The sequence below is a fragment of the Tenrec ecaudatus genome, unplaced genomic scaffold (genome assembly GCF_050624435.1).
Source record: "Tenrec ecaudatus isolate mTenEca1 unplaced genomic scaffold, mTenEca1.hap1 Scaffold_430, whole genome shotgun sequence".
Taxonomy (NCBI): Eukaryota; Metazoa; Chordata; class Mammalia; order Afrosoricida; family Tenrecidae; genus Tenrec; species Tenrec ecaudatus.
Window position 1 is genome coordinate 144,348 of NW_027459335.1, and position 22,218 is coordinate 166,565.

General features: G+C 46.0%; 1 pseudogene; it reads right to left on the reverse strand.

The window, feature by feature from the left end:
- Positions 1-21,265: 21,265 nt before the first annotated feature.
- On the reverse strand, positions 21,266-21,478 carry LOC142436589 (cytochrome c oxidase subunit 7C, mitochondrial pseudogene; annotated as a pseudogene).
- Positions 21,479-22,218: the final 740 nt, after the last annotated feature.

The window sequence follows — 22,218 nt, forward strand, 5'->3', positions numbered from 1 at the left end:
CCTGTGCATGACTAGGATCCCAGGGAGCAATATTCCCTTACTCTTGCACATACACAGCCCTGGCTGCCCTCCACAACCCCCAATCCTGGTTGTTCTGGGCTCCCTGCATCTTCCCAAGATGCCCTCCACAGTGCTGCCACGTGGGCTAACCAGGGCAACATTTGCACTTCAGCACCCACAGAATCTTTCCATCGCTCAAGTTGGGGTCTCAGAAGCTGATTTAATCATCACCACCCTTTGTGCCTGAGCTACGCACCTCAGCTTCTCCGTGTACGAGAGCTGCGTCCTCTTGACCAACCACATCTCCACCATGTGGCACTTGCAGCACCTGGTCTAGTGGTTCTGGAACCTGACCTTGAACTGACTCTTGGTCCTGCTCAGGAAGCAGGCAAGCCAGACACTCCTGGCTCACCAGGTGCTTGAGCTGCTCACAGGTCCCGTCCAGCCCAAAGAGCTACTTCTTGCCATCCGTCTCCAGGATCACCTCCCACTCCCCACCCCTTATATTTTATGCACTAGGTTTGGGTGGATGGTTTTACAACAAAAGTAATAATAACAAACTAGAGTGATGCTGGACATTAGGAATGAGAATTTGGGTTCTATTCCACCATTTGTGGCAACAAACTCATTGTAGCTTTTCAGCTTCTCTGTGAAAACACAGACAATTGTTTTTTGTGACCTAGTTGATGGTTGATTTCATGCAGGGTACACACAGCAATCCTCATTCACTATTTTATTATGAAATGCTGTGAAGGAGAGAGACAGTTGGCAATTTTAGCCCATGTGATGAGTCTGTTTTCCCAAAGAAAGAGATGTCACATATCCAGTGGCTACTCATCTTAGCCATTTGTGGGTGGATGTCAGTCTTATCTATGTCATCTGATAGTTTTGGTTGTCTATTCTTTGTTATTCATAACATTTTCAATAGCTAAGTCCTCAAAAGTGGACAGCTTATTTCTACTACGCAGTCTGCTCTTAGTCTGGAAGTTCTGTTGAAACCGTTCACTTTGAGTGACCCTGCTGGCATTTGAAATACCAATAATATAGATTCCAGCATCCCAGCAACACACAAGCCACTGTAGTATGACAAACTGACAGTTGATGAGTACCAGCTTCAGGCTCCCTTATAGATAGCTGTCATATTGCTTGTGCTCACCAATTTCTTGAAGGTTGTAGACATCAGTGGGCCTCAAACTTGAGCAGGCATCAGAATCACCTGGAGGATTTCTTAAGACAGATTTCTGGACTTTACCTTCAGACTTCTAAATTCAGTAGTTCTGGATTGAGGCTCAAGAATGCTGTGTTTGTGCTTCACAGGCTCCCAGATGACGCTGAGGCTGCAGGTCCACAGATCACACATTCACTTGCCACCTCTATTCTTCTTCCCCCTCCTATTCAACCTCTTACAATATGCTTTCCCCCTTCATCATGGATTCTGTGGGAGTCAATGCTTTTAGAATATAGTCTAGCCTAAGGACCTCTGTTCATCCTTTGACCTCAATTGACCTCTGTGTATCATTAAATGCCAAGGGACCATGCTTTTCTATTTGCTGCTTCTTTTACCTTGCCTCGTGCTACATGTCTCTTCTAGTGCTGTATGCTCCTTAGTGTTCACCTCATTCCTGGCTCCATGAGTGTCCTGGGGCTGTAGTAACAAATCAGCACCAGTTCACAAGAGACACTTAGTTCTCCTGTAGTTCTGGAGGCTAGAAGTCTGAAGTCAAGGTGTTAGCAGGGCCATGCTTACTAGAAAGGCTCTAGGGAATTTTTTGTTTCTTCTTGTAGCCTCAGGGGAATCTTAGCTGAGGACAGCACAGCTCTAATTGTTGCCTCTTTCTCTTCACTTGACAGTTTTCCATTTGAATCGGTCTGTTTCTCTTCTCTTCCCGAGGGCATCAGTCATATAGGATTTGGGTTCAGTCTAATGATCTCCTTGTATAACTAATTACGCATGCAAAATTCCCACTTCCAAATGACGTCATGTTCACAATGCCTAGCTGAGCTGCAAACCTCAAGGTCATTAGTTTGACATCACCAGCTGTACTCTGGAAGAAAAATGGGGCTTTTTAAATCTCGTAAGAATTACAGTCTTTGGACTAGAAAACACTCCTAAGGGCCAACAAACGATCCTTGAACTGACTACAAGCTTTTCTTTCTTGGAAAAAAAAAAGAATTGCAGTCTTCAAAACCCACCTGGGAAGTTCTACGCTATCCTATAGGGTCATTATGCATCGGCATCAACTTGATGACAATGAGTTTTAAGTGGGCTCGTACTTCAACATATTTTTTATGAGGGGAAGAATACAGTTCAATCCATAACACGTCCTCATCTCAAGAGCTGACACTCTTTGGTGTTCTCTTTTTTCTGGTTCCTACTGATGAAGAAGCTCTGCATAAGGTCAATAAAAAAATTCAACCCTCAAGTTGGAATCTTGAAAGATTCTGTAAACAAAATAATGAATAATGCAGGAGGCATCAAGGGAACATGGACAGACCACACAGAGTCACTGTACAAAGAGCATCGTCAACATCCCACCATTTCACGAAGTAGCATGTGAACAAGAACCAATGGTGCTGAAGCAAGAATTTCAAACTTCATAGAAAGCATTAGCCAAGCACAAAGCTCCAGGAATTGATGGAATATCCATTGAAATGTTTCAGCAAACTGTAAAAGCACTGGAAGCCCTCACTCATCAATGCTAGGGAATTTGGAAGAGAGTTACTCGGCCAACTGGTTGGAATAGATCAATATTTGTCCCCATTCCAAAGCAAGGTGATCCAACAAAATGCTCCAACTATAGAGCAATATCATTGATATTGCACACAAGTAAAATATTGCTAAAGATCATCCAACAATGGTTCTGGCACTATATTGACAGGGAACTACCAGGAGTTCAGGCTGGATTCATGAGTTCAGGTCCTCACAAGAGGATGTGGAACAAGGGATATTATTGGTGGTGTCAGATGGATCTTGGCTCAAAGCAGAGAATACCAGAAAGATGTTTACTTGTGATTCATTGACTATGCAAGGGCATTCAACTGTGTGACCCATAATAAACTGTGGATAACTTTACAGAGAATGGACTTCCAGAACACAATACAATGTTCAGAATTTGCACATGGATCAAGAGGTAGATCTGTTAACAGAATAAGGACAAACTGAATGGCTTAGAGTCAGGAAAAATGTTAGGGTTGAATCCTCTCACCATACTTTTTCAATCTGTATGCTGAGCAAATTATCAGACAAGCGAGATTACATGAAGAAGAATGTGTTATCAGGATTGAAAGGAAGGCTTATTAATAACCTGAAATATACAGATATGCAACAACCTTGCTTGCTGAAAGGGAGGAGGATTTGAAGCACTTGCTGATGAAGATCAAGGATTACAGCCTTCAGTATGGGTTACAAATCATTGTAAAGAAGACCCAAATCCTCACCACTGGACCAATAGGTAACACCATGATAAATGGAGAAAATATTTTAGTCGTCAGGACTGTGTCTTACTGGATGCACAATCAATGCTCATGGAAGCAGCAGTTGAGAGAACAAAAGAAGTATTGCTTTAGGTAAATCTGCTGCTCAAGCCTGATTTAGATTGAAGAGCAGGCTGTGACTTGGGTCAGGCACACCTTAGTCCTCAAGGTCACAGTCTTCTCCATTGCATCATATACATGGGAACATTGGACATTGAATAAGGAAGACCTTAGAAGAATAGAAGCATTTGAGTTGTGGTGCTGAGAAGGAATATAGAATGTTAAACGGATGGCTAAAAAGACAAAATGTTCTATGTTTGAAGAAGTAAGGTCAAGGTGCTTTACTTTGAGGCACTTACTTAGAGGCAAAAGATGGCAAGGCTTCAATTTGGACATATAGTCAGGAGAGGCCAGTCCCTAGAGGAGGACATGTTTGGTAAAGTGGAAGGGCAGTGAAAAAGAGGAAGTCTCCCCTAAGATGGACTGACACTGTAGCTACCACCATGGACTCAGTCATAGGAACAATTGTGAAGGCAGCACAGGACAGTGCAGAGTTTTGTTCTGCTGTGCATTGGGTCGCTTTGGGTCAGAGGTGACTTCACCTAAAAATAACTAATGAAGATCAAGGATAGCAACCTCAGTGTGGATTATAACTCAATGTAAAGCAAACCAAAATCCTTACCATGGGACCAAGAGATAACATCATGATAAATGGGGAAAAGATTTAATTTTTCAAGGATTTCATTTTTCTTGGCTCCACAATTAATGCTCATGGAAGCAGCAATCAAGAGATCCAATGAAGCATTACAATGGATATATTTGCTGCACAAAATCTCTTTAAAGTGTTGAAAATAAAGGATGTTACTTTGAGGACAAAAGTTCTCCTGGCCCAAGTCATAGTATTTTCAATCATCTCATATGCATGTGAAAGTTGGACATTGGTTAAGGAAGATGGAAGAATAAGTGATACATCCAAATTATGGAAAAAATTTTGAAAATACCATAGGCTGCTAGAAGAACAAACAGATCTATCTTGGGAAATGTACACTCAGAATGCTCTTTAGAGGCAAGGATGGAAAGACTTCATTTCATGTACTTTGGACATATTGTCAGGAGAGACAAGTCCCTGGAGGACAACATGTTTGGTAAAGTAGGGGGACAGTGAAAATGAGGAAGGCTCTCAACATGGATTGAGACAGCGACTGCAACAATGGGCTTAGAGATAAGAACAATTGTAAGCATTGTGCAGGACTGGGTTGGGTTTTGTTATATTGTCCATAGGGTCACAGTGTGTCAGAAGTGACTCAACTGCACCTAACAAGAACAACAACTGGCATCTACCTGTCGATGCCTTCCAAATGTATGGCTCTAGCTGTAGCCACTCTCCTGATGTCCAGGCCCACATTTCCACCAGTCTACTTGGTGTTTCTAGCTGAGTGTCCTCCAGGTATCCAACATGCTCAACATCATTCTCCCATCTTTCTTGGCAAATGTACTTTGTGTCCCTTAGTCCTTGAAGGCTACACAAGTTAGCTACCTCGTTCTGAAATTCAAATGATCATCAGGTCCTAGCCATAAATGCTTCTCCAATTCGCTTCCTCCTCTCTAGTTCATCCTCACCTGTAACCTTTGTTTGTACCTGCAGTAGCTCTTGCCTGGACCATGACCATGGCTGTCTGAGTGATTTTCTCACCCTTAGATGCATCTCCACTTTTGTGTGCCATTACCAGTTAGATTTCTGACATAGAGATTAGGCTGTATCATTCTCTGGTTTTAAAATGTCAATGACTCTTCATAACTCTGCAGATGCTCTTCTGAGACCCTCTGATGACCCCAGGCTGCCTGAATAACTCTGTGCCATAGAGTGCCAAGGGGAGCCCAGAAACAGTGACTGGTGGGTGAGTAGCTACAAGCCTCTGACTCTCTTACTTCCATGAAGACCATGCTTGAGGAGTCTCTTATCCTGTCTCCAGAGTGACCCTGAAGGATTGTATCTCATAGAACTTGATAGCACACTTTGACTTATTTTGTTTGTTTGCCTTATACCTTTTTCTCTCTCCCTTTCTAGCTTTTCCTGGTAACATCTAATAAATCACTTTCATAAGAATCATGCTCATAGTTGGCTTCTGGGGACCTTGATCTAAGGCAAGATTTTATAGGGTACAATTAAAACTTATTAACTTGGAATTCAAGGCATTTCAAAATAGGTTCTGAGCAATGATTCTGGTCTATTATTCCTGTGTCTCATCTGCCATGACAGTCACATGTAGAACTTTGAATTCCCACAACACTTTGTGTGCTTCCACACTCCCGTGGCTCTGATGAGGTGTTGTGCCTATGGGGAGTACCAGTCCAGCCCCTGCTTGGAGACCCAGCACAAATGCCATTTCTTCTGTAAAGCCTTTGGAAGTCTGTCCTCTGGCTCCACTGTCCATGTTCCCTTTGCCTTCATGTTTTGTGCACTTCCCTGATTCAGTATTCATTTGGATGAATGGCTCATAAGCCTGCTTCCCACATTCCAATGTGAACTCCCTAAAGGGTGACCACATTTCCATAATTTTTGTACTCTCACTGCCTGGCTGAGTATTTGACCCATAATAAGCGCTCAATAAATGTTGAATGAATGAATTTTATATAAGGAAGTAGAATTTAGCGCTTACTATTTGCTGGGCATTGTTGTAGGTCCTACACATTTTTTGAGGGAGGAGAGCAACAGAGGATTATCAGCGCATAGGCCTTCAGGGGTACCATGCAGGCTCTGCCCCAAGATCCCCGTACTCTGGGATCTCACCCCTTTCAACCTGAGCACCGAGAACTCTTAGTGCTGCACTCTGACCTCTGAAAGTGGGTCAAGGGAGTGAGAGAGGCATCCTGGGAGCAGTGGGGTAAAGGCTCTGGGCCTGGAAGAATGAAACCTGCCTGGGTGTGGGATTGGAGGTGGTCCTAAGGAGGGGTGCAGTAACTCTGGTCACCCAACAAGAGGAGCGTGATTCATCGGCTTTGCAGAGAGCAGACAGGCTTGGAAATAGAATAGTGAGGCTGATTGGGGGGCAGATGTACCACTAAAATCGTAGGCTTGGGTTGGGAGGCGGGGTGCCTGAACCAGTCATCACAGGAGCAGAGCAGCAGCAGTGGGCCCACCTTGAGTCACCCCCTCTACCCCATGACTGCGCAGGCCCAGAGTGAGTCTGCCCCAAAGTGTGTGGCCTGCGGAGCTGCGTGGTGGCGTACTTCGGTCCCAGGGACCCCACAGCACTAGTCGCTGCCTCTTCTGAGGGCTTAGTGTTCACGCAGCAGGGCTCCGACTGCTGCATCTGGGACTGGCAGCCCATGGGCCTCTGTCTCAAGCACTGCAGCAATGAGCCCAGCTTTACCCGCCCCTCAGAAGGCCCCACTTACTAAAACCACTGCTACTTAGAAGCAGAGGCATGCTTGTGTGGCCTGCGCCTGTGCGTCATGCCCTGTAAGGCAGTACTGGGCTGGCTCCCCAGCAGCCCCAGGTCACCAGACCCCACAGTGCACCAGACCCAGGGACCACTCAGGAGCCGCCTGAGACCACAGCTTGCACCACACAAAGGACACCTGATGTGCCAGAGCCGCTGTGCTCTATAGCAACCCATCACAGCAGGCTGTGGCTGTTGGGGGCATGGCCAACCTGCACTTTGATGTCAGTGGGAACCCCCTGCCCACCATCACCTGGGAGCAGCGGAGTGAGCAGCCTGAGAACCTGATCCTGCGCCCGGACCAGATGTAAGGCAATGTGGTGGTCACCAGCATCCGGCGGCTAGTCCTGTACAACGCGCAGCCCGAGGATGCTGGGCTCTACACTTGCACTGCCCTCAACGCAGCAGGCCTGCTGTGCGCAGACTTCCTGCGCTCAGTGGTGCAACAGGGCTTGCCAGACCAGGGCTCCCTGCGCAAGCTCCGGATCCCTTGCCTGCCCCATGCGCTCCCAGGCCTGCTGCGCAGCCCTGCATGGGTCCTGCCACCCTGCGGCTGCTGTGACTTTTTGACCCACAGCACAGCAGCTGCGTCACCTTTGGGGTCTGTGGCTGCGACCAGGGTCAGATCTGCACAATTATTAACTCTTCCAATTCACCAAATGCAAGCATGAGGCAGGTACTATTGTTATTTGACAGAGGAGGAGGTCAGGGCATGGAGAGGTCAAATGACCAGGCCAAGGTTACAGAGTGAGTTAATAGAAGAGTTAGATTTAGAAGAGTAATCTGATGTCGGAGATCTTCACTCACCACTGTTCTATTCTGGACTAATAATACACTTCGAATAGCAACTGTTGCAAAGTAGGTTCACAGCCTCTTAGGTACTTCTAGGTAGGGGAGAAAACTGAGACAAAGACGGGGAATGGCCGAGTTTCACATGCGTGTAAACAGCCAAGGTGGCAATTGAACCCTTTTTGCTGACTCCTAATCTAATCCCTTCTCTACAAACCAGAAGAGATGGGCCTCGAGAGCATCTCATGATAAATCCTCTTGTTTGAGAGTCAATGCCACTAGGTTGGGAACGAACCAGTAAAAAAAGGGCAGATAGTTGTTGCCAGGGAAACCTGGTTCCTCGGTAGAATATTCTCTGTGGCTGGGTATGGGCTAAGAGTGGTCGTGTACATTTTCATTCTCTGTGAGTGTAACTTCCATGACTGATGATCATAGGTAGAATTGCTTCAACTTTAGATTTGTGAACCTGATGCCCATAAACCACATTTTCCTATAGAATACATGTCTGAGGAGCAGGCATGTTTTAATCTCATGAGTCATTGCCTTACATTCCTCTAAAACCTGAGCCAGCCTCCAATGAGTGAAGAGCTTGCTGTGGCAAGGGAAAAACCCACCCAGTGCTTCACAGCCTCCCATTTTGGGTTCCTCATCAGAGACCTGCATTTATTTACTCTTTAGGGGGAGGATGTTCTAATGGGTATTTAAGGGTCCTTGCTGCCTCAGAGTGGCAAGAAGAGACGCGATGTTCACATGCAGTTTGGGTCTCTCAGTCATGATTCCCTATAACTGCTGACAGCTCAGTAGTTCAGCAATGGCTCTAGTTACAAAGGATGGTGGTGGTGGTGGTGGCTGTGTGTGTGTGTGTGTGTGTGTGTGTGTGTGTGTGTGTGTGTTCTGTTAAATTCAAATCAGTTCTGCAGATCAAGTCTTTGTAATACTGGATTACTTTGGGGTTTGCCAAGTGCCAGGAAAGAAAGTATGCTCCCTGGAAAGTTCCAGAGACTTGAACTAGCCTGTTGGCTAATCCAGGTCACAAATAACAAGCAAGCCTATTGCCAGGAAGTGGTGCTATTTTATAGGGGGTGGTGATAGAACATTAGAGGTTGGCCCAGGTATATCTGAGATATTGAATTTACAGTGGACTATCAAAAGAATGAACAATCCATCTTCGAATAAATACAACCAGAACCCTACTAGGAAATGAAGATGGCAAGACTGTGGCTTGCATACTATGGACAGGTCATCACAAAGAGCCTGTGGCTAGAAAACGACACTATGCTTGCCAAATTAGGTAAACAAACCAGGGGAGCTCATCCATGAAACCAATGGACGCAGTAGCCCCCACCAAGGACTCGAGCACACCAGTGCTCTGAAGATGGTACAGGCATGGTCAATGTTTGGTTCTTTTGTACATACGGTCACCATGAGATGGAACCTACTTCAGGGCCATTAACCACCTAACTCCAAAACCAACATCACTGCCAGGAAGTCCATTCTGACTCATAGCCACCCTTTAGGGCAGAGTAGGCCTACTCCCTGGGATTTCTGCGACTGTGAATTTTTTCAGGAGCAGCCAGGCACATTGTTCTCCAGCAGATGAGCTGATGAGTGTGAACCGCTGGCCTTACAGTTGGCAGCCCAATGCTTACCCCACTGTCTCACCAGGACTGTGTGCAATAGCAGCAGCAGCTGCAGGTGCACACCCTGGCCACTGCTGATTTGAAGGGGACAGATGATGGGTCTGGAACTAGGTATGATCTAAATAGAGCTAGGACAGACACATGTAGTCTGGGGCTCACAGTGCTTCGAAGATTGGGCTAGATGCTAGGGGATGTGATACCACAAGGCAGAGGAGGCTCAGGGCAGGGTAGAGGCCAGGCATGGATGGACATGGTGGACAGTTCAAACAGCTGGCCTTAAAAGGCACAAGAAGTGGACAACTGGGGCCCTGGGGGCAGCTTTATCTAAACGGGAGGAAGGCAAGCACTGTGTCAAGTAGAGAACCCATTGGAATATGCTCTCCCTAGGAGAACTTTTGTTTTCATTTTGAAAGAACCTTTGTACTTGTATCACCCGGATAAGTACACAGAGCCCCACTTCTACAGTGATTTCATGCTTCACTTGGCTTCCAGGGTTTTCTTCATTTCTCTGGTCACTCCTTTTGAGTCTTCTTTGCTGGATCTCTCTGGCCTCCTTGACCTCTTATTCTTGTGCTACCCAAGGACTCACTCTGAATTTCTTCTTTTCTCTGCCTACACCCTTCCACATAGATGTTGTTATCCCATTTTGTGACTTGAAATAATCTCTTACACCGAGGATTGCCAGATTCATAACTACCACACAGACTCAGCCCATTGCTATTGAGTAGTTCTACTTGGACCTTGACAGCCTCTCAAACTTAGCCATGTTCTCCGTCACCCCCTTACTCAAGATTGTTCCTCCCCTAGACTTCTGTAGCTCAGTGTTAGCAGCTCCTTACCTCCAGTTGCTCAGGTCAAGTGCTGTAGATGCATCCATAACTTGCCTCTTTCTTTCCATCCATTATTATGGTAGATTCAGAATCCTGTTCTTTCCCACCCTTTCCACTCCTACCGCCCTTGCCCTACCACCATCTGTTCATGCCTGCACTGCTTTCCTAACCTCCCAATTCACTGACTGCTTTCCATCTTTGTTCCCTTAAAGCCTGCTGTTAACACAGAAGCTAATGCCCTTTTAAAATGCACGGTGGGCCATGTCATGCCCACGCACTACCTTCTAACGGCTCATCTACCCCCAAGGAAGACAAATTCTTCACAATGCCCTGTAGAGCTCTGTATATTCTGTATACATCTCCCTCAGTATCCCTTCAGCCCACGGGTCTTCTAGTCCTTCCTTCCTCCCTCCTTCCCTCCCTCCCCATTGCTCTCTGTGATATGGCCAAGCTGGTGGCATTGCCACTCCTGCCACAGACCAGGCACCTATCCATCTGAGGACCTTTGCCCACAGGATCTCATTGTTTGGAACCCTCTCCTCCAGAGATCTGTGTCACTTTCCCTCTCATCTCCTTCAGGTTTTGATCTCAAAGTCACCTTTGTGACACCTCCCCTGGCTGACCATCCCATTCAAAACAGAAACCCTATCATTCTCCCCAAACACCCCCTCTCAACTCCCACCCCAGCTCCTTTGTCTGGTTTCTTTTAATAGTACTTTTCTAATTTGTTATCCATTTTACTTTCCCCCTGAAATGTAAGCTCTGTGAGGGCAGGCATTTGGATTGTTTGATTCACTATGTATTCCTTATTACCTATTTACATTACCGGGTAAAAAATAAGGCACTCAATAAAAATGTTTTACCAAATAATTTTGTTACTTGGACGTTATTTTTATGAGGCTATTTCCTTCTTCTCTCCCCCACTTTTCTTCTGCCCTTCCCTCTTTCCCTCTTTTCTCTCCCTTTCATTCTTAACTGAATAATGCGTAATATACGTTCCATTTTGGTAGTGCTTTTCAATTTTTAACATCATGTTCCACATATTATCTGATTTTATCTTCATAACAACTCTTTCTTTCATCCTACTAAGATTGAGAGGTCAATTTTGGGCAAATCAAGCTGAGACTCTAGACATCCGCCTTACTCTCTGCTCGGGTGTAGCACTGCAACTCAGCAGCTGTGGGAGACAGTTTCCAGTACACTGAAGGCTTTCCACCTCAAGTGCCTGAGGTTCTCTGCTTCTCTGCCATGGGCATGCTCTGTCAAGCACAAGTGCCACCCGGAAGTGCAGAGGCATGAACGCCCCAAGGGAAATGGTCAGCCCCAGCTCCTCACTCCTCCTGTGGCCTGAGGCTAAGACAAGTTCCTTGGTTGCTGGGAATCCCCCTAGGGGATTGAATCCTAGTGGCACCCTCTTATTGGTTTCCCTCCTTCCTGGTCTCACCATGCTGCTCTTGCACTATTTTCCAGGGCCACCTCTCAATCAAACCACCTGTGCTCAAGTTTTTCCTCATATTGGCTTTGGGAGATGCCTATACTGCTACAGAATGGGGACTTGGTTTCTTCAATGATACTAAAATAGCCCTCTGTGGTCCTGCCTGCCAAGTTCTTTACATGAAAATATAGAATTCCTGGTTAATTTGAATTTCAGGTAAACAATAGGTAGGCTTTTAGCATATGTCATATTTAGTATAACTATGGAGGATGTGTGTACTAAGAAAATTTCATTGTTTATTTTGGATTCAGTTTTAACTGGGCAGCCTGTGTTTTACCTGGCAGCCTTACACCTGAACCCTAATTTCAAACAAGTCTGAATTAATTGGGAACCTGGGAATAGTGACAGATGCCTGGGAGACTGGTAACTCTGGGCTAGATAGGCAGATCTGTGAACTTTGAAGCTGTAACATACTTCATCTGGGAAGTGTTTGCATCCCATGGTCTCCTTGGGCAACATGTCCAGATAACTATGTAAGGATGAACCATCAAAACCACACTTACTGCCTTAGAGTCGACTCTGATTCATAGTGACCCTGCAGGACAGAGTAGGAAACCCCACAGGGGTTTCCAAGGCTGTGGATCTTTATGGGAAAAGACAGCTTCAACTTTTTCTTGGGGAGTGGGCTGGTGGGTTTCTAGCACCAAACTTGAAGTTAGCATCCAGATGCTTAAACCCCTGCACCACTAGGGATTCTGTTTGACTTTTAAAGCCATCCACTGCTACTGAATCTATTCTGCTATATAGTGATCAAGTGGACAGAGCAGAACTGATCCCTAGGGTTCCCTAGGCTGTAAATCTTTACAGGAGTGGAAAGTCTCATCTTGATCCTGATGGTTTCAAACTGCGGACCATGCAGTTAGCAGCCTAAAGCACAGCACACTATGCCCCCAGTGCTCCTCAGTGTGAAGTCTCAACTAAAAAATCACTGCTCTCGATTCAGTTCCGATGTTAGTGTCCATATGGGACACAGGAGAGCTGCCCCTGTGGGTTTCTGAGATTGCAGATCTTTATGGAAATAGAAAGCCTCCTCTTTCTTCTGAGAAGCAGCTGGTTGTTTCGAACTGTTGACCTTACAGTTAGCAGCCCGGCGTGTTATCCACTTACACAGGGCTGCTGTGTGAGGACTCAAAACCAAACCAAACTCACTATCATCAAGTCCATGTCAACTCCTAGTAACCCTAGTAACCCTCTTGGATAGAGTAGAACTGCTCCTGTGGAGTGCTGAGGTTGTAACTCCATGAGTGTAGACATCCTCCTCCCAGGTGAGGACTGGTGGAGGAGAAATATTACCTAAGGAGGCTAATGGAAGGGTGACTAGAGTCTGTCCCCTGAGGAGCAAGCCCTACTGGCCATCAAGGCAATGCTCATAAAATTCTTTCCTAGGTGGCAGCAGCAGCAGGAATCCGGTTGGTGGAAACCATCTATCTAGTCTAGTGGCTGCATAGTGTCACAGAACTAACAGCTGAACGTGGAAAGCTTGAGTCACATTCCTTTCCCTTGACTTCCATCCACATGGGAAAAGTGAATCATGCTGCAGGAGTGAGCAAAGACCTATGGGTGAGGTGAGATGTAGCTGCCTGGCCACTGGTCATGTCTCCAGGCAGACAACGGTGGCCCTGTTGGTTCAAGCCTAGCAGTTGCCTGAATGTTATCCAGACGGCAGGGTGGATCCAGGCTGCATGTAGACTTGCTGCCTAACCCAGACAGAAGTGCATCTCCAAAACATTAACTGCCATCGAGTTGAGGGTGACCCATAGTAACACTATTGGACTGGGTAGAACTGCCACTGTGCATGTTTTGGTGACTGGAACACTTTTCTGGGAGTAGCAGCCCTCTTCTTTCTCCTGAGAGAGGGGCTAATGGTTATGAACTTTTGACCATTTGATTAGCAGCCCCATGTTACACCCATTCCACCACTGAGCCTCCTGAGAGTGCTACAAGTAGGGAAAAATGAAAGTAGCAATCTAGCTGACACCCACTCATGGCAGCCCCATGTCCGTCATAGAACTCTGCTCCATAGGTTTCCCAGGGCTGAGAGTTTGGAAGTAGAACACCAGGCCTTTCTTCTAAGGCACCCCTGGGTGGATTCAAATAGCCAGCCTTTTGCTTAGCAGCCAAGCCCCTTAACCTTAAATAAACTATAGGTGTGATTAGTTATTTAATTGACTAACCACAAAGTGGATGAGGTGGGGAGAACTATCAACCCCATTTTTCAGACAAGGAAATTGAGGCACACTAAGACACCCCTTGAGGTGGAAGAGCCATCATGTAGACCCAGGAATGTGCCATCTAGGCAGTGAGCCCTCCTACTCAGTCACAATCACTGACTCCTCAGAACTTTTTCTGGAATCAGGAGACGGTGTATGTAAAGACCCCACAAAGGATCAGTGCCCAGGCTGGAGTCTGACAGGATCTATGTATTAAAGATACTTGCTTGTGTTTGCATCACTTTTATCCCTATCTTTCTTTTCCTCCACCCAAAACTCTGTCTCAGGGGGGTTGGCAACTACAGTGACCAGACTGTTTTGTCTGACTTCTCCAGTAGGACACATGGACCATCTGAATAGACCCTTAGATCCGGATGGCCCTCTCACTCCCATAGACACAACTGCAGCCAGCCCCAGACTCCAAACCTGCAGACTAAGAGTTTTTCACAAGTCTAGAAAGAGCTGTCAATCCTTTGAAAAACTAGCTTGCAGAATAGGAGACATAGAGTCAAAAGCTCCAGGTGAGAGTAAATCAGACAACCGAGACAAGGAGTAAACACTAGAGCTTCTCAAAGTGGTTCACCCTGGTTTAGTCGTGGCCAGGATTAAGTCACATTGGCCCGAATCAATGTCTCTACCCAAATCCCTAGGTTTCTGAAGTTCCCAGTACCCTGTGTCCTGGAGTCCCTGTCTTTTACCCAGCAACCCTGTTGATTCTACTTTACAGCCACCTTTTCCTTTGTTCAGTTTTTAAAAATTTCTTTGTTATTAAATTATGTGGTCTATGGAAATTAAAATTTTAAGCCATTAGAAACTTATTTCACTTAAAAAAATAATGCCAGTTTGCAAGTCAATGTCTGGATAGGCTGAGTAGAAAATAATAGAGCCGGCTCAAAGATGGCAGCCAAGCTCTTGCTGCATTGAATGTGTGTTGCTCTCCACAGTGTTGGAAGCAAATTGGTGTCATGAAACAGGTTCCTGAAAGGTTCCCAAATCTCTATTCCAAGGATTTAAACCATATTTGCCCCCATTCCATTTAGCCTTCGAGATCGTTAAAGCTTTTAAAAACAGGTCTACTTCACTTCTTTTCATCAGCCCACAACTGAATTGGCTCATATCAGTTCAAAGACCCAGAAAACACAATCTCTGATTTGTGGTGTCTTCAAGTTATGATTAACTGCATTTTGACGATCTGCTTTTCTTTTTTATAGAGTTTACCATAAGTAGCATGCACTACATATAATGCTATAGCACATATCACTGATGTCGTTCTAGCTGTATGTTTATATCCAATGTTTTCAACCCCCATGGACTAATAAAGGTCAGATGTGTAAAGATGAAAATAAAAAGCAAGAATAATGAGGTATTTGATTTTTGTCAGGACTGACTCATGACAGAATCATCAGAATGGGGTCGGTCATAACTCGGGGACTGAGTACCTGTCTTCCAAACCAGTTGCTGTGTGGTTGATTCCAAGTCACAGAACTACCATGTGTGCAGAGCCAAACTGAACCGTGTTAGGTAGGGGCTTCAATGCTGTGTGAGCATTCAGAAGCAGGCCACCAGGTCTGTGTTCTAAGGCACCACCATATGAGTTCAGAAGTACATTTTAGTTAGGAATTGGACTCTTAATTGTCTGTGCCACTCAGGGATGCCATGGGGGGAAATAGCTTTTCTGTACTTAGTGTCCTTCCCAAACTGACAAGGGTGCTAACTTGTGTCCTGGCTTTTCTTATAATAGTTGTGTTAGTCTGAGTACATTAGAAAAAATGAATCCACAGAAACTCATATGTATAAAAGAGAGTTTTAGGTAAAGGGTAAGGGCACATCAAGAAAACATCCCAACCCAGTGCTGCCCAAACCCACAAGTCCAACATTAGCCCATATGTCCCACACCAATACACAAAGTCCTCCTCCATCTTACCAAACACACGCAGTGATGCCGGCTGCAGGAGGAAAGCCGAATCAGGGAGCGCATAAGCATATCAGCACTAGCAGGGGTCTCCATTCGGCTTCCCCAGCACCCAGTACAGCATTGGGTAGGTCCATGTGGCTTCTCCTCAGGGAGGTCTTGCAGGAAGTCAGCCTTGCCACCTGAAGCAGAGAACTGGCTAAGGCAGCTGCAACCGAATCTGACCATCAGAAAGCAAGAGACCCAAGAACAAGAAAGGCGAGGCTCACCAAGCCATTGATCTCTCCATTAACCCCACCTGTGTTTGTTGGCCAGGTTAAAGCTGAATCAGTGTTAACCTGAATTCAGGTTAAAGCCGAATCAGTGAGCGCATGAGCATATCAGCACTGGCAGGGGTCTCCAGTCGGCTTCTCCAGCACCCAGGGCTGCATCAGGGTAGGTTCATGTGGCTTCTCCTCAGGGATGTCTCACAGAAAGTGAGCCTTACCAGTTGAGGTAAAGAACTACTAAGGCTTTACTGCCAAGGCTCACTGGTCTGACCATCAGAGAACATGAGACCAGAGAACGAGAAAGGCAAGGCTTACTGAGGCAGTTATCTCCCTGCCCTTAAATTAATACCACATGTGTTTATTGGCCAGGATCATTAATAAACCTTAACTATAACAGCAGGTAAAGTAGGACCCACCTCACAATGCCTCACAACGCCACTTTTGCGTGCCAGTGGAATGCTTTTGTTCGGCTACAAAGCACCCAGGCGCAGCCTTTTATGTCCTGAATCATTTCCAAGTGGCCCAGGGTCTCCTTCGACTTGAGTGCTATTATCCCCCTGTCTGTTAGACCGTGCAGCTCTATCTTCAGGCTTGCTCCTTGGTTGTTTATGGATTTCTCAATCTGCCTGCTCAGGTTGAAAAAGGCTTGCTTGCCCATAAAATTCCCACAGTTCTAAATCATCTCTCTCTCTCTCTCTCTCTCTCTTTCTCTCTCTCTTTCTCTCTCTCTCTCTTTCTCTCTCTGCTCCTGCTCTCCTCCCTTTTTCCATCCCGCCCACCCCCTTACTCTCAACTCAGTCCTTAGGACTCTAAGAGCCTACAATGAAAACCATTTTTAAATCTCATTTTGTTCTTCCCCTTATAGCACCTGAATCACCTTGGATTATTTGGAGGGTCTAAGGGAGACCTGGTGGCATAGGGGTTATGAGGTGAGCTATTAACTGGCAAGATCAGCAGTTCGAAATCACCAACCACTCTTAGGGAGAAAGACTGGGCTTCCTACTCTCATGAAGAGTTACCGGCTCAGAAACCCACAGGGGCAGTTCTACCCTGCCCTATAGGGTTGTTGTGCATCGGTATCGACTCGCTGGCAGAGGGTTGGGTGAGTTTTTATGCAGCCAATTAAAGGAGCCCTGACATTGCGATGATTTGAGCCCACTCAGGAGGAAGATTTGCTCCGATAGAGATAACAGCCTAACCCCACTCTCCACAATGAGAAAGTCCTCTCTGTCACATGTGGGTAGCATGCATAGAAAATCAACTGGAGGGCACCTAAACACAACATGCCTTGACATGTTCCCTCAGGACCTGCCCTGCTTCAGGGGCTCTGCCAGGGAAAAATCTCCGGAAGCAATTTTTAAAGCTCTACCCAGAGCCTAGTTCTGGACTGTCTGAGGTCAGCAGGCTCTTGGGAACATGGTCAGTGCTGGGGTTGGGGGTTGGAGTCCATTTAGAAATCAGCCCCTGAGTGTTGGCTGAGTTCAGCACCATGCCAAGGATGGTGGTCGGGGCGAGGAGTATAGCGCATTGGTTTTAGTCAGGCTCAGGGAAAATTACTCGCGATAAATCAGAGCTCCTGAGAGGCTGGGTCAAAAGTCGGGGTGGGCCAGACTCCAGAGCGGGTGGGCTGGGTTCCCATCCTGGCTTTGCCAGTCATTCACTGTATATCCTTGGCAAGGAATCTCACCTCTCTGGGTTCCACTTTCCTCAGCCATGAAACAAATCAACCAACGAATCTAACAAACAAACAACCTCACTGCTGTCGAATCCCTATCGACTCACAGTGACCCTATAGGACAGGGTAGCACTTCCCCTGTGGGTTTTAGAGACTGGAACTCTTTATGGGACTAAAAAGTCTCACCTTTGTCCCATAGAGTGTCTGGTAGTTTTAAACTGCTGACCTTGTGGTTAGCAGCCCAACATGTGACCCATCATGCCACCAGGACTCCTTTGGGTGCTACTTATAAAGCGTCCTAAGATTTTGATATGAAGGAGCCTTGTGGCACAGTAGTGAAGTAATTGACTACTAACCAAAAGGTTGGTGGTTCAAATCTACCAGCTTCTCTACAGGAGGCAGGTGCAGCAGGCTGCTTCTGTAAAGATGGATGTCTTTGGAAGCCCTATGGGGCAGTTCTAGCCTGTCCTATAGGATCACTCTGAGTAAGGCTTGACTCATTGACAATGTGCTAGCACAGTGGTTCTCAATCTTCCTAATGCCACGACCCTTTCATACAGTTCCTCATGTGGTGACCCCCAGCCATAAAATTATCGTTGTTGCTACTTCATAAATGTAATTTTGCTATTGTTATGAATTGGGTGACCCCTGTGAAAGGGTCGTTGGACCCCCAAAGGGGTTGTGAGCCACAGGTTGATAACTGGTAGGTGAGCATGGTCACTCTGCCTCATAATATTAACTATTACCACCTCAAACCACAACCACTATTCTACTCTGTGATGTTAAATAGAAATGATGGAGATAAAATTGGGGATAAGGTGGACGGGGGTAATCAGAGAATGCTTCCTGGAGATAGGGGTTTTAGGAGGAGGACTGAGGAGGCATCAGCCATTGAAGGGTAGGTAGGAAGATATAAATTGTTGTACCAGAGGCCGGACTGGGTGAGATAGAATTTTCCAAGATGGTGGCCAGCCATCTCTCTCAATCAATAGACCCTTTGCCACCTAATCTAGACACTCCTCCCACCATAAGGCGGGATCTGGGTCTTTTCTATTTGTAGATGAGTTAGCTGGTGTCAGCTTCAAACAATAGAATACAATGTAATTAAGTGATGCTGATGACCAGGCCATGCAGTTGCTGCGTTATTCACTTGGACTTGAGCCTTCAGCTGCCTTGTAAGACATCCAATGATCCTGTGTTCACTATGCTGCTGCTGCGAAGAAGCTTGAGCTACATAGAGAGACCACCTATAGATACGCAGCTGAGAGTCCTCCTAGCCTAGGCGGGCAGAGGGGAGGCAGATATGTGAATGAAGGAACCCTCATGATGCAACCATCAAGTCACTATCACATACGATAATCTGTTCTTCCCACAGTTCTTCAACAAATCCACCCAGATATCAAGCCACATCAGTCTCTGTGTTTTCCCAGCTGAGACTCTACACTGGACCCTGTCTGAATTGCTGACCCACAGAATCTGTCAGCATGAGAAAATAACTGGTGTTTTAAGTCACTGCGTTGGGGGACTTTGTTACTCGGCAGTAGTACCCGGCGCCTCAGGTAAAAGTGCAGAGCTGCAGGAAGAAGCAGTGCAAGACAAGTCACTGTTGAGTGCAAAAGCTGGGGGACACAAGATAGAGGGCTCTGAGGTCTGTGGCCTACTCTTACCCATCTTAGAGTTGATAACACGATGGTAGAAAACCAAATCAAACCAAACCATAACAAACAAACTCACTGCCATCTAATTGATTCCAACTCATAGTGAGCCTGTAGAGCACAGTAAAACTGCCTCCGTGGGTTTCTGGAGCTGTGAATCTTTAGCGGAGCAAAAAGCCTCATCTTTCTCCTGTCGAGAGGCTGGTGGGTTTGAACTACTTGCCTGGTGGTAGCAGTATCCCATTATATCACTAAAGCTAATTAATAGTGATGAAACATTTATAGCTCCTCAGAGACTGGCAAAGGGAAATGGGGTGATAATGGAGGGATATGCAGAAGTTCTTCTGCAAAAGAGAAGTAGAGACAAGTTTTCCCTCTCTACCTCCTTAGCACAAAGGAAGTGGAAGGGCAGACTAAGACACAGTTCCTTACCAATGGATGAGAGCCAAGATAAAGGAGAGAATGAAATGGCTGGGGGAAGAATGTTCACATTATGCTCACAATTACCTAATAGACTCAAGTTTGGGGTCTGAGACAAGAGCACAGCATGAAATCTGGGGCACTGGGACGTGGTTGATAAAAGTGCCAGAATGTGCATCCCTGAAAGGAGGAGGGCCACAACAGATGACCAGCCAATAGCAGAAGACCCCACAAGAAAGCCAGCCTTTGTTCAGCCATTTGCAGTATATAACATCTGGCTCTACATTTTGCCAGACCTTTTATATTGACTAAGGGCCCTTGTGGCATAGTGGTTACAATTTGCGGTGACATCCCAAAGGCCAGTAGTTTGATACTACCATCAGGTCTGTGGGAGAAAGATGTTGCTTTCTGCTTCCATAGAGTTAGTCTTGGATACTCGCAGGGACAGAGCTACCCTGTACCATAGGATCCTGTTCTACATGGTCCCTCAATATGAGCTAGTATTGACTTGATGGCCGTGAGTTTAAGGGCCATTTGGGCTTCCTTTTCCAAGGAACCTCATTCAGTGAACTGACTCTTTCTGATCAATCCTTTCCTCTGACTCTGGTCTGAATGTAGAACCTCACCTGGGGAGGTCTGAAGCTTGGAGCTGCCTCCCCATGAAAGAAAGTAAACCATGATAGTTCATAAAGGTACTTGTGCAAATTGTAAAACACCAACCGTGGTTTAATTCAATTTTTAATTGGATAGAAAGTACTCTAATTATGTTGATGAAAAATAAACCAAACATATACACGTGGATACAGACACACACAAACACGCACACACACGAGATGGATGTTTGGGGGCTTCTACCCAGCTCTGTCAGAGAGTTAGATTTGTCCCAGGTCTGGGCATAGGAGTCAGTTTTCTTGCATTTCATTGTCTGGCTCTGTTACTGACCTTGAGCCACGTGACCTAGAGCAGATTGCTTAACATCTCTGAGCCATTTTGGCAACACCGTGTATCAGGGCTGAGAAGGGGGCGCTGGGTGATCCCTGACACATGATGGGGGAGGGACTCAGCCAAAATAAAGCATACAAGGGTAATGACCATGACATTCTCTCCAGTCTGGGCCTCAGAGCAGCTCTGGTTCTAGAAAATCCCACAGAAATAATTTTACCAACATGGGCCTTCAGCCCTCACCCAAAACTTAACTCGTTTCTAATCCACACAATGTTTACAGCTTTGGGTTCTCATCCCTCTACTTTTTCCAAGAGACCTAGGAGAATGGAGTGTTTGAGCAATATCCAGGTCACATGACCATCTTTCTCAGTTCTTTTTTTTTCATGTATTAAGTTTATTTACAAACATAGCCAGTATGCTATTAAGTTCAACAGAGCTTGATCAATTTTTAGAGGTTGGACTTCATACAATGCTCTTCTCATCTGTTTCACATATCATTTAAGCATCCTTATTTCTTAAACAGTTGGTGTCTTACTATAAAGAAAGGTGCAGCAAATCCAGACCCAAAGTACATGGTCATCATAACCAGTAACGGCCACTTGTTTTCCACCGAAAATGGCAAATTCTTCCCAGGGCCCTCCTCATAGTGGCTCCTCTGGACCACAGAGGTGGTGAACCTCCGCACGCTCTGCCCCAACATGGCGCTGTTGGAGGCTCCAGGAAACTCCTCTCAGAGAGGGACCACAGGAGAAATAGCAGTAGCAGTTCCTGCTCGTGACCTTGTTCCCCGGTGCGCAGGGTCCAAAAGGGCTTTCTCGGTTCTTAACCTGCCTTTTCCTCTCCCAAGCACAACTTTAATGTTTCCATGAGCGTCCGTGGCTATGATAAAGAATATGTGTTTATGGGAAGTAATCAGGGCCTGGGTCTTCCATATACCAGCTGCCAAAGACTCTTTACAGATAGGTACTGTTAGGCCCTTATGTTTTACTTACCTATTGCTGCTTAGTGACTTTCAATCCCACTCAGTGTATTATTTGCTCACAATTCTGTAATTTGAGGAAGGCTTGGCCAAGGCAGCTCATCTCTACTCCACATGGCATTGGCCAAAGCTGCTCAAGCAGTGAGACGGGCAAGATGGGTTTGCTTTGGTTCCTAGGTCTAGGGCCTGGGTTCTTGCTGTTGCATTGGCTCCCCAATTTTCCTCCATGTGATCGTATCATGTGCTTACCTTTAGCTTCCTCACAGCAGGGTGATTTTCAAGATAGATTTTTTTGTCAGGATAGTTGGGATGACGGCCCATTGACAAAATCCCTTAAAGGGATTAAATTGAATACACAATTTTCTATGTGACTGCCGAATATCCCCCAGAGCACACAAGTTGAAGCCACAGGACTTTCTCCCTGAGAGAGGTTCCTTATAGCTTTTGATTGTCTTCTAAGTCCCTTTTCCTTTTCCACATAA